This window comes from Arachis hypogaea, chromosome 6 (genome assembly GCF_003086295.3).
Source record: "Arachis hypogaea cultivar Tifrunner chromosome 6, arahy.Tifrunner.gnm2.J5K5, whole genome shotgun sequence".
In the NCBI taxonomy this organism is placed as follows: domain Eukaryota; kingdom Viridiplantae; phylum Streptophyta; class Magnoliopsida; order Fabales; family Fabaceae; genus Arachis; species Arachis hypogaea.
In genome coordinates, this window is record NC_092041.1 from 21,952,118 (window position 1) to 21,964,445 (window position 12,328).

The 12,328-nt window shown below is 31.4% G+C and overlaps 1 long non-coding RNA gene across 1 annotated transcript; it reads left to right on the forward strand.

Moving 5' to 3' along the window:
* The first annotated feature begins 7,255 nt into the window (after positions 1 to 7,255).
* On the forward strand, positions 7,256 to 9,110 carry LOC112698142 (uncharacterized). Its single transcript, XR_003151391.2, has 3 exons — positions 7,256 to 7,630; positions 8,418 to 8,498; positions 8,767 to 9,110. It is a non-coding gene; the product is annotated as an uncharacterized lncRNA (long non-coding RNA).
* Positions 9,111 to 12,328: the final 3,218 nt, after the last annotated feature.

A 12,328-nucleotide genomic window follows, 5' to 3' on the forward strand; every position in this document is an offset into this window, starting at 1 on the left:
ATGATTCAAGTACTTTAAAATAAGCCATAACACTATATCAGTTTACAAACAACAGACCTTCAGTGCCATGTGACTTCAATTAAATAAACCATCTTAATTTTTAAACAATTAAACCTTTAAACCATATAAATCCTCAATGCCATATCTGTTCACAGTTGAATAAATCATTCAATTTTATAGATTTTAATACATAATAACAGTATAACACAATGATTCAAGTACTTTAAAATAAGCCATAACACTATATCAGTTTACAAACAACAGACCCTCAGTGCCATGTGACTTCAATTAAATAAACCATCTTAATTTTTAAACAATTAAACCTTTAAACCATATACATCCTCAATGCCATATCTGTTCATAGTTGAATAAACCATTCAAATTTACAGATTTTAATACATAATAACAGTATAACACAATGATTCAAGTACTTTAAAATAAGCCATAACACTATATCAGTTTACAAACAACAGACCCTCAGTGCCATGTGACTTCAATTAAATAAACCATCTTAATTTTTAAACAATTAAACCTTTAAACCATATAAATCCTCAATGCCATATCTGTTCATAGTTGAATAAACCATTCAAATTTACAGATTTTAATACATAATAACAGTATAACACAATGATTCAAGTACTTTAAAATAAGCCATAACACTATATCAGTTTACAAACAACAGACCCTCAGTGCCATATGACTTCAATTAAATAAACCATCTTAATTTTCAAACAATTAAACCTTTAAACCATATAAATCCTCAATGCCATATCTGTTCATAGTTAAATAAACCATTCAAATTTACAGATTTTAATACATAATAACAGTATAACACAATGATTCAAGTACTTTAAAATAAGCCATAACACTATATCAGTTTATAAATATTAATATTATTATCGTTATAAGAACAAACAATGAAATCAAACCATATCCTTCATAGGGTCTAGGGATAGAGACAGCAAATGAGAAATCACATGGTATTGTCTTCAAGGATTACTTGCCATTTGAGAAATGAATCCAACATTTTTTCCCACCCTCGGAAATAAAGTTTACAAATTACATCCCATATGCTAATAACTAAATTTAAAATATTAGAATTCAGGCCACCATAGTTGACACCTTCAGAAAGAGACTTTACAAGGAATAAGTTAATAATTATGTAGCCAAAGTAATGCTTAATTTCTATCTTCCAGATTGGCTTAAAACATATCATTGGTTCTCTATTCTCTGATGCAATAATTCTTAGATCTATTGATCATGAAATGAAGTTGATTGCTCTTAAATAAGGGACTACATCTTGTGAAATCACTAGTAATTTGAAGTCATGAAATATTTTCCTAAAACTAGCCAATAATTTCATCAATTATTAAAACAGTTTTAAAAAAAGAAAATAAAATAAAATTAATTTACCCATAATACCTGATCATTTGAAGAGCCGAGAGTTTAAACGATGGAGAAGAAAGACGGCTGGTCTGACTCTGACAGATTCACGAAGCTGCTGCCTGCTTGGAGAGAACGAGAAATGATGAACGCGACCGTGAGTGATGGAGGAGGTGACCGCACTATTGGGGAGACCACCGACCCTGACCACTGCGCCAGTGAAGAACGCGACCTATGAAGAACGCGTATGGAGAACGACGCGACTGCCGTCCACCGCGTCAATGGAGGAGGTGACGACCGTGCAGTTGGAGCCTGGAAGAACAATAAATGATGCCCTTAGGAGACGGTAATGGACAGCAAACACTGGTGATAGAGCAAGGTAGAGCCGATCAGAGAGGAGAAGAAGAGCCAGAGTTTGAGAGTTTGAGTGAGTGAGTGAGGATCTGAGATTGAGAGGAGAGTCCAGAGTTCAGAGAGTGAAAGAGGTGAGGTCGTGAGGAGCGCCGTAATGAGGGATTTAGGGTTAGGTCACAACAACATAACATTAGCTATTTATATGATGTGTCATGTGCGGATCTGTGCGGATCTGCGGATCGGATCCGCGGGTATCATTGCCGAATCCGCGATCCGATCCTACCACAGTGCGGATCGGATCAGATCCGATCCGATGACTCTGCGAATTGGATAATATCCGCGAAATTCGGATCGGATGCGGATAATTATCGCGGATCTGCGGATATTATCCGATCCATGTGCAGCCCTACAACGCAAGGACGACAATGGCTACGAACTCGCAAAGGACGACGAACGACGGCTCTAGTGCGTGGAGTAGACGATGTGCTGCTGGAAGAGGTGGTGTGTGGAGGACGACAGGGAGAGAGAACCGTTACGACGAAGGGAGATGGAGAGAAAAGAGCCACACTGCCGCGATGGTGCTGTCCGACGGCATTGATAGCGGGGAAGGGGGAGGAGTTTTCGGCGCTGAGAGGTGCTGAGAGCTCAGAGGATTGGAGGCTGGAGAGAGGCTAAGCGGAGTTAGGGTTACTGGTGGCTGTGAAAGGGTTAGCCGGTTAGGTCATTTGGAAGGGGGGACTTTTATATAGTTTTTTTAAGAAAATCGGTTCGGTTCGGTTTGATTAGAGTTTTCAGTATTAAAACCGAAAATCGAATCGAACCGCAAAAATAACTGCAAAACATCATTTTTTCGATTTTTTCGATTTTTAGTTTGTTCGGTTATCGATTTTTTGATTCGGTTAGTCAGTTTTGTTCGATTTTGATCGATTTTGAACACCCCTAGTTAATTGTTATTTGGACATACTTTGAAGGCTTGTTCACCATTTAATAATGCAATTAATGGTGGAAAAAAGTATATGTCATAAATTATTTTATGTTTGTATTATTCATAAATAAAAATAAATTATGTTCTTAATTACATTTATTGCTATTTTGTTATATAAAATAAAATAGTAATTTAGAGCTTTTTTAATGCTAGTTTTAATTTTAATTTTATTTTAAATCCTATAAAATGATACACAAATATTTGTGAAATTATATACCGTAAATAATAATTTAAAATTAAAATTAAAATTTATCCATTCAATGTTTAGTCTTAATTTAATTAAAATTTTATATTATTTTTAATTATTTCATCAACATAATTATACAAATAATAAGATTTTATTAGTTCTTCATCAAAGTGATACCGTATCTTAAAGGTGATACTAATTTTATTTTATCAATCAATTTTAAATCTGGTTCTCTTGTACTATGTAATACTACTATGCCAGATAACACAGTGATAAAATCACATAGCTCTGATGCAATACTGTTTATACTTTGATCATAATAGTCCTAATAAGAAAAAGAGGATAGAAGATTACAACAGATAGTTAAGCATTTGATGTGTGAGATAACTCATTTTTTAGGGCACATTTTCGTTTTGTTTTAGTGAATACTAACCTTAAACATGATTTCACTAGCTAATATTATAAAAAATGTGAACAAGGCATAATAGATTGGAGACACAACTGCAATATTAAATGTATCCAACGCTTGCAAACATGAAAATATTTGTCACCATATAACTCCACACAAATGATGCAAACACCTTATGGGAAATAAAAAATTCAAATCCAGCCTTCTAGATCATCAATTATTAGTTTAGGTCAAGCATGATATAAATGTTATTTGGGTTAGAGGGTTACACATTGAACTTTTAGATTGGCTCTTAGCTTTCAAATTATTTCTTCAATTGGAAAGTAACTTTAGCTAAAATCTTCAATATGAACATGGAACAAAAAGAAATGCAAGAATGATAATAAATGGTGATCAAAGAAAAATAAACTGAATTTGTAGTCCATAAAACTATAATCACCTCCAACAAAGAGAGGTGTTTCCTCATATTAAGCAGATGACATATAATAGAAAGTCTAAACATATAAACATATCATTTTTTACAAAAGGAATACAATCTATGTGGGTCTAAGTTTTTATTTCAAATGCCAAAATATATGTTCACTTTTTAAAGAAAATAAAATCAATAGTGATACTAACCATGTTAAGATAATTTAATTGAGTAATGATGCAGGAAACAACGACTATTAAAAAGATCCATCTCTGATAGTAGACAAGTTGATTTGTACCTTATAATGTAAGTTTTATAGCAATTCCAATTGCTTTAACACTCATGACCTGAAAGAAAGAAAAGAGAAAAGAAAACATTTAATTTTCTAGCTCTTCGTGCCCTGCTTAACTAATAATGTTGATCTGTCTGCTTATCCACCTAATAACATGTATAACCATAGCGTGAAATAATTAGATTCTCTGGGAACAAGATAAAAATTTTACTACATGCCATTCTTCACTTAAACACATTTAACATTAAGAAAAGTTAGAGACAATGAACAATCATGTTCTATAAAGGCTCACATGTTTTACAATTAATGTTATTAAACAAAACTTTTAAGAATGTCTTCACTAGTTTGGAATAGTTTATAAATTACTTTGCAATCAATTTTTTTCCAATCAATTTCTACTAATTATGTAAAATATTCATGTTATTATTAATAAATATCTATTTTTATTTCTTTGTCCACATGATCCTATTTCTAATACTTTAGAACTATATTTCTTTATAGTCTTGCATGTATGATAGAGTTGATAAATTTTGATAACTCTAAGAAGTTAAGTATAGCTGAAGTCATCCTTTAAATCATTAAGTTTCCTCTAGTCCTTGCCCTTTCTATAATCTATATATACATTTTGACATTCATATGTTGATCCTTGTTGAGTTTCTACTTGTTTAAACAAGTGCCATCATCACCAGATTATTGAATCATAGAAACTGAATCAAGAAAATTTAACTTTTCCAAAACTTACATTGAGCCTCTATAACTATTATAATTGGTTTTAATTATCATGTTGGTTACATTCAGTATTGTGCGGATGATGAGGCGTTCAAGCCATGGATCTATCCTGAATATTGTATGTCGGCACCTAAGATGTAGAAAGTGTTATCTGATGCGTATGATCATGTTCATTTCATGTTTTACATGGCGTCTCAGAAAGAGTGAAAGTTTGAAGAGCTTGCTTGTTAACTTTATCAGTTATTTAGTTAACTTGATCTAGAAGTTTCGTATACATGTATTCACGTATGTATATAAAACACTAGCTGTAGCTTTGGTAGATGATGAGATTCATCATTTATATTTTTAATACACTTCACACATTCTGATTTATTGCACTTATGCTCTTCCTTCCATTTTCACAGGATCAATAATTTTTTATTTCATAAGAATTTGTTAGTTCTGGTGAAACATATATGTTGCAACACCATATAGTATAAACAAATATTTGAGATACACCAAATTAATTTAGTTTTTCCTAGTTCAGTATATACTCTCTCTCCCGGTGTAATTGTGTATTTATTCAATTTAGTAATCAAGATATATGTTAAAGCTTAACACACAAGCTTAGTACAAGTTCATTGTTGTGATGTGAATTTTGGTGCAAAAAGCATATGGTATGCTTGACACTGTGGTATGATTGTATAACTTTTGTTTAAGGAAGATGGAACAATTGGATGGGCTAAATCATCGTAAACATTTTGAGGATACGTTGTATTTTTGCTAGGTTGTAAACTTGCAAAATGCAGAACACAACTCAGTTTGTTCATGATGATTTTTTCATTTAACTATATCCATCTTCAAAAATAGACGGAAATAATATAAGGCTGGTATTCGATATAGATTTGATTTGATCTAAAATCTACACATATGATTCGGATTGTTGGGTTTGGTGCATCTCAAATGGTATAAATTCCCACAAAGATTGCTAAAATGAGAAAACTTCAAAGAAAATTATGGGTTTCTGATGAAGTCAAAGAACTTCTAATTTTTCACTCATCGTTGATATAACATGTTCTATTTTTCTTTCTTAAAAGTAGTTAAAAATTTGCTTGACTCAAAATTTCAGATTCAAATCTTAGAATTAGTTAGTTATATCTCTATGGTTACCCCTCTTGTTAGCATTGTTTTATTGTTTTTCCTTAATCAATTATATATTCTTATTTAAAGTTTGCTAAAAAATTTATATATTAATTATTAATTTATTATTGTTCCAACTTTCAAATGCATATCTTGAAGACATCAAATGATTATGATTTTTTTAATAATTTTAAATTATATATATTTATTATATGAGAAAAATCATACTTCCAATTTTTAATATAATAGTATTTTATATTATTACAAAAGTATTTTTTATTGTTCTTTTATATTTTAATTTTTTTAAATATTTTGTTCAATGAATTTTTTGTCATTGTTATTTCTGCTTTTTAATTTATTTCCTTAATTGTCATATCTATTATTTTATAAAAAAAATATTTTATAACTTTTATAATATTACAAAAAAATCACACATTTAACAATTTAGATTATATTTAAAAAGCATAATCTATTTATAGAATAGATTATTTTTTTTCTATATTACCTTTTTATAGTAAAATAAAAAATATAGTTATGACATCATTTAAAATATATTTTCTTAAATATTAAAAAGATCAGTTATAAAAATAAAACTTTATTTTAATATATATGAATATAATTTTCTTCATAGTTATTAAAATCGAATCGGACTGACTGATTTGACCAAAAACCGATGAACTAGATTCTATATTGGTCTGGTCCGATGCTTGAACCAAATAAGGCAAAGAATCGGTGAAAACCGGTCAAACACAGTGAAATCAGTCCAACCAAACTATTGGAAGTTAAAATTTTTTCAAAATGCTAAAGGTGGATTTCGAACCCTTATCCTCAATTTATTTGCAAATTATAATATACATAGACATCTTTCATCAAATAATTTATTTTAATTTTAGTTATAAACTCACTTATTTTTAAATTAATTATATTTTTATTTAACAATAATTATAAATTCACTTATTTTTTTATTTTTATAATTATGTAATATCTATTAATATTATTTTTTAATAAATATTTGTAGTATATAATAGTATAATAGATATAAATTAATTAATAAATTATTAAAATTTGAAAATAATAGTTATTTTAATATAGAAACAAAATAAAATATTTATGATAGAGTAGAATTAATAAAATACTTATTGTTCCTGTTCCATATTGTTTTAAAATAGCTAAATATTTTTAAAATGTTAGTAAAAATATGTATTTTAAATTTTAATTTTAAATTTTTTATTATTTTTTTATTTTCTATTTACATAGGATCGGGTTAATCGATTCAATCAGTGGCCCACCGGTTGAACCAATAACTCAAAAGTCTGACCGGTTCGGTTCTGACAACTGTGCTTTTCTTACTAAAAAAACGTTTTTCAAAAGTGTTTCCTATGCTTAGCGCGCGTTTAATGAAAATTTTTCAAGGCCAAGTTTTCAAGTTATTGAACTTACCCGCCATTCGAATTCACCTTCCTTCGTCTCTCACCATCGCTGTCTCGTTTGCTCACCATCATTGTCTCATGAGCTCACCATCGTAGCTCATAATCGTCATCTTGCGCACTCACCGTCGCTGCTCCAAATCGTCGCAAGCCTTGTGGGCTCACATCATCGTCTCGTTGCTCATCATCGTGCACTCACTAGATGATCATTCTCTAATTCACTCTCTATCTTCTCTTTCTCGCTGATTACCTCACTTCTTCTCCGGTTTCAGTGTCGAAGAAGGTGCGTGTGGCTATAATGATGATGAACAACAATGGCCAAACGAGACGGAAATGGTATGTTTTGTTTTTCCCAAATTTGGTTCTGTGAATTGGGGAGGTTCTGCAATTATAGGGTTTTTAATTTTGGGGGTTTAACTTCTGAATGTGTATTATTTCTGGTTGTTAGGGTTTTAGGTTCTGATTGTTAGAGAAGGTATGTTTCCGATTGTTTCTTATTGTTAGGGTTCTAGGTTCTAATTGTTCGAGAAAGTATATTTAACTGCATTTTATATATACTTAAATGTTGGATTTGAGATTTGTGTGGTATAAATGAATGAATGCCCTAGTTTTGATGGTCAAACTTGATTCAGCTGTAATTTATGTTTGTTTATTAATTTTATAAACCATGTGTTCTTCTTCATTACTTATTAGTGTTATGTATTTTACTTGGTTTCACTTTTAGCATCCTTGGAGTAGTACTGTTTGTATGGCAATTGATCTAGAGGCCATGGGTATTGAGGGAAGTCTAGTATTTTTCAGGTCTGGTTATTGATACTCATAGTGCTATTTCTTTTGGTTCCACTATTCTCTTCTTTGCTAATTGAAATAGATAGAATGTACACAGTAATGGTGTCATAGTTGTGTCTTTTGAATCATTTGTGATTTGTAATATTATTTTCACACTTTAGATGCCTGGACTGTGTTTTGTATTAGAAGTTATTTATATTGTTCATAGTCGGAAGCTTTTACAAGGATTTCTTATCCACCTCCTCTTTAATTCTTATCTCCTTAGTCTGGGTTATATTTTATTAATAATATGTTGAGTTACTTATCCAAAAGATGGAAAAATAATTTTCTGCAGACTAAACAGAAGCAATGAGGCCTGGTATCAATGGACCGTGGATCACTAAATCATATCTTGAAATGATCCTTGATAAAAAAGGTTGGATTTGGATGTACTTTGACTTTGTCTTTTTGCACTCTATAACTTCTCAATTGATCGAGTTATTTTTTATTGTTTGATATTATTTCTTTTATATATGCTGATGACTGCTTCAATAGGATAATTTTTTTTAGGATAATGAGCCAATTGGCTAACCATAACTTGACAAAAGTAGATTATATTCATTATCAAGATAAGAAGAAGCTCAATCTCCATGATGATCTGACTTATGCTAAACTTGATATTGTTTTCTTTTTATCACTTACAGGTGTTCCTCATCTTATTACACCATCAGTGACTAATACATATGTGCTTGGAAGTCAAGGCACGACAATCATTGCACCAAAACCAATTCGCGCAACTCTTGACCTTGTTACCGAATTGGAGGATTTGTCTCAGCCATGGACTCAGTCCCTCAACCGATCAAATGGCTATTTGCTCACAAAACCTCTATTAAATTGTCTTTGTAAATTTTTAGTACAAACACAATAGGAGGAGGGGAGGGGGAGGAGGGGAGAGAGTTAGGCAGAAGAGCTTTCTTGTAACCCCATTTTGTATTATACATTTATTTTTATTTTATAATATTTGATTAATTTAATTAAAAATATAAAATTTTATATATATATAATCATATTACTAAATATTTGATTTTAGAAAAAATATTATTAAAATATTATATGTATATATATATAAATTAAAAAAGCATAGTCTTTGAGAATTGATAAAGTTGAATAGGCATTTTCTACTAAAGTGTCTCCAAAACCAAAAAAAACGTAACCTTTGCCAATGGCATAATGTTTTTTCATTTTTAGCTACACTTTTTAAGAGTTGCTGAATGAGTGATTTTCTTGTAATAACAAATTCTAATTGAATAAAAAAATACGTACATAAAAATTAAATTATTTTAAGATTTATTTATTTTCTCACTTTTTTATTTATTTAAACAAAAGAAATAGTTAATAATGTGATTTCTCTAATAAAATATCGACTTTAAATTTTGTTTTACATTGAAAAATATATCTTTTAAAAAACAAAAATTTTAATAAATATTTTATTAGAAGGCAGGCAGTCGCGGAAGAGCTTGTTTCATTATCAAATCAAGGAACTAAAAAATAACTACCAAAGACAAGAAATCCCACATTATCATTCTTCAAATTCATAGCTGTCAAGAATGAAACGGTTCATCAAGCCTTAACTCATACACTTTTTCCATTGGCTTTTATCTCTTTTGGGTTTGAAGAGTTGCTGCGATTAACTTCACTTCATCAAGCTAGGAAAGAAGCTCGACATCCTATTAGAATAGTTTCTTTATTTAGTTAAAATTTTCCAAATTTACATTATAGAAAAATTTAAAGATTCTGAAATGAAATTTTGAAGATGAAATCTTTCTAGATTTTATCCATAATCTAAATGTAATCTAAACCACTTTAATTTAAAAAGTGAAGCTTATATTAAATCTGAAGAGAAAAAATCTTGGAATGAAATGAAATCTTTCTGGAAGTTTTCTTAATTTAATGTAATCTAAACTACTCTAATCTAAAGTGAAGATTCTATAAATGTGTTATTTAAGAATTAAACCAAACAAAAAACTAAATAAAATAATTGACCAAGAAACTAGGAAGAAGAAACCAAACTAAGAAACTGACCAAGAAACTAAGAAGAGAAGAAGAATGAGCGAAGACTTATAGAACGCAGAAATGATTGTAGAGGAAATAGATGATGCTCTTTTAAAGATGGATATGAAGGATGACGCAGGAATGACTGAAAGGGAGCTAGATGTTCTTTTAATGACAGATACCAAGGTGATCGAAGATCTGCTTACCTTGGACGATAATCAACCACTGCATTCTTGGGATGACACTCTTTCAAAGATGGATATGAAGGATAACGTGGAAATGGAAGAGGAACTAAATGCTCTTTTAATGATGGACACGAAGGATAATCAACCACCGCATTCTTGGGATGACAACAAATAGTTTGAGATAGTTCTTGATGATGAGGGTTTGCCAGAAGCTATGGAGAACCGGGAGGAGATAGAAGCTACCAAGCATTCTCAGTCTCAGCCTCAGCCTCAGGTCTACCCGCATAAAATGAACATGGAAGAGCAATGTGCTATTGACGTCCATGTTAGTCAACCACCTCAACTAGAATTTCCACTTCAGCCTTGGTCCCATCATTTGCCTCAACCTCAGGTTCAGTCTCAGCATCAACCCAAGTCGCAGACGGATATAAGCAACATGATGGATCAGTTTTTCGCTGACACTTGGGGTTATCAACCACCGTTAGAGCTGATTGCCAAAGTGGGTGGTCATCAACCACTTCAATCTCAACCCAACCTCAGGTCTGGACTTGGGAGAAAAACAAAGATTTTGAGTCGGTTATCGCCAATTGTTTCTAGGATGCTATATACATCCGCTGGGAGACCATGGCTGCTCGCCTCCCTGGAAAGACTCTGGCTTCAATCTCAACCCAACCTCAGGTCTGGACTTGGGAGAAAAACAAAGATTTTGAGTCGGTTATCGCCAATTGTTTCTAGGATGCTATATACATCCGCTGGGAGACCATGGCTGCTCGCCTCCCTGGAAAGACTCTGGCACAGGTGCAAGAGCGCTTCTTGAAGCTGATGACCGATGTTAATGCCATAAAAAATGGTTATCCTAAGAACATGATCATCATGATACTGGATCCTGCTACCCCATTGAAACATAACCCTCTCTCCATCCCCATCGTCAATGCAACACCACCACCACCACCACTGCCGCCTCATTGGACTTATCATCAACATCACAGGTGGCTACTCTAAAATATTTTCATTCTCTTTTTATTTCTTTATTTATTTAATTTTTTGCCCATATAGATATATGAATACTCTGTTTCTCTATTATGTAAATTCATCTTGGTAATATTATCATGGTAAGATGGAGGCAATGGCGGCCGCGGCAGACATGGCAGTGCCAATGCATATTACGTTACCGTCATCAGCCATGCCAGGGCCAACAAGAGAACAAAACCGACATGCCAATAGCAACTTAATCCAAAAAATAGTTTCATTGGACTTTACAAGAGCATAAGTACGTATTAATTAATAGTATTATATATGTTTGTCATTTAAAGGTCAAATAGAAAGAACTTTCCTATAAAATCTGCTAATCATTCATTATATCAAAATATTTTTTGGTAGGTTGTTTTTGTAAGGGTATGAAGAATTAGGAAGACAATAGTCAAGGATTTCAAATGAATATGTTAAAACAAGAACTTATCAACAAGTTGTTCTAAAAAATTCTTTGAACGCCAGGAGAAAATAGTTAGAGGAGAAAAGCTAGGAGGAAAGAGTATGCATGACATAACTGACTATCGTACGTGGTTTCTTCATTAATGTAAAAATTATTTAATTTGTTACTCTAAACTCTTTGAATTATTTAATCATGGTAGTTATCCTATTTTAATTAATGTAATATGTAGGGACTATAACATAATATGAATGCATGCCAATTTTAAAGGCATTATTAGAGGGTAGCATATGATTTAGCTTGGTCAATGGTGTAGGAATATACGTATATATAGAATAATAGGGTAGATACAGGAATATTTGATTTCCTATCTCTCTTGCTCTAATGGCAATGCCAAAAGAGTGGTGGACTAGGTCTTATCTAAGGTCTCGATGACTTTGTCGAAGGGACTTTGCGTGGGAAAAAGGTATTTTTTAAATATTATTAATTTAAAATATATTAATTTAATTTAGAACTCCTTGAAAGCATTTTATGATAAAATATAGAATATTTTTATGTAAATTTTATCAAAAATATTATATACATACTAAAAATTAGTTA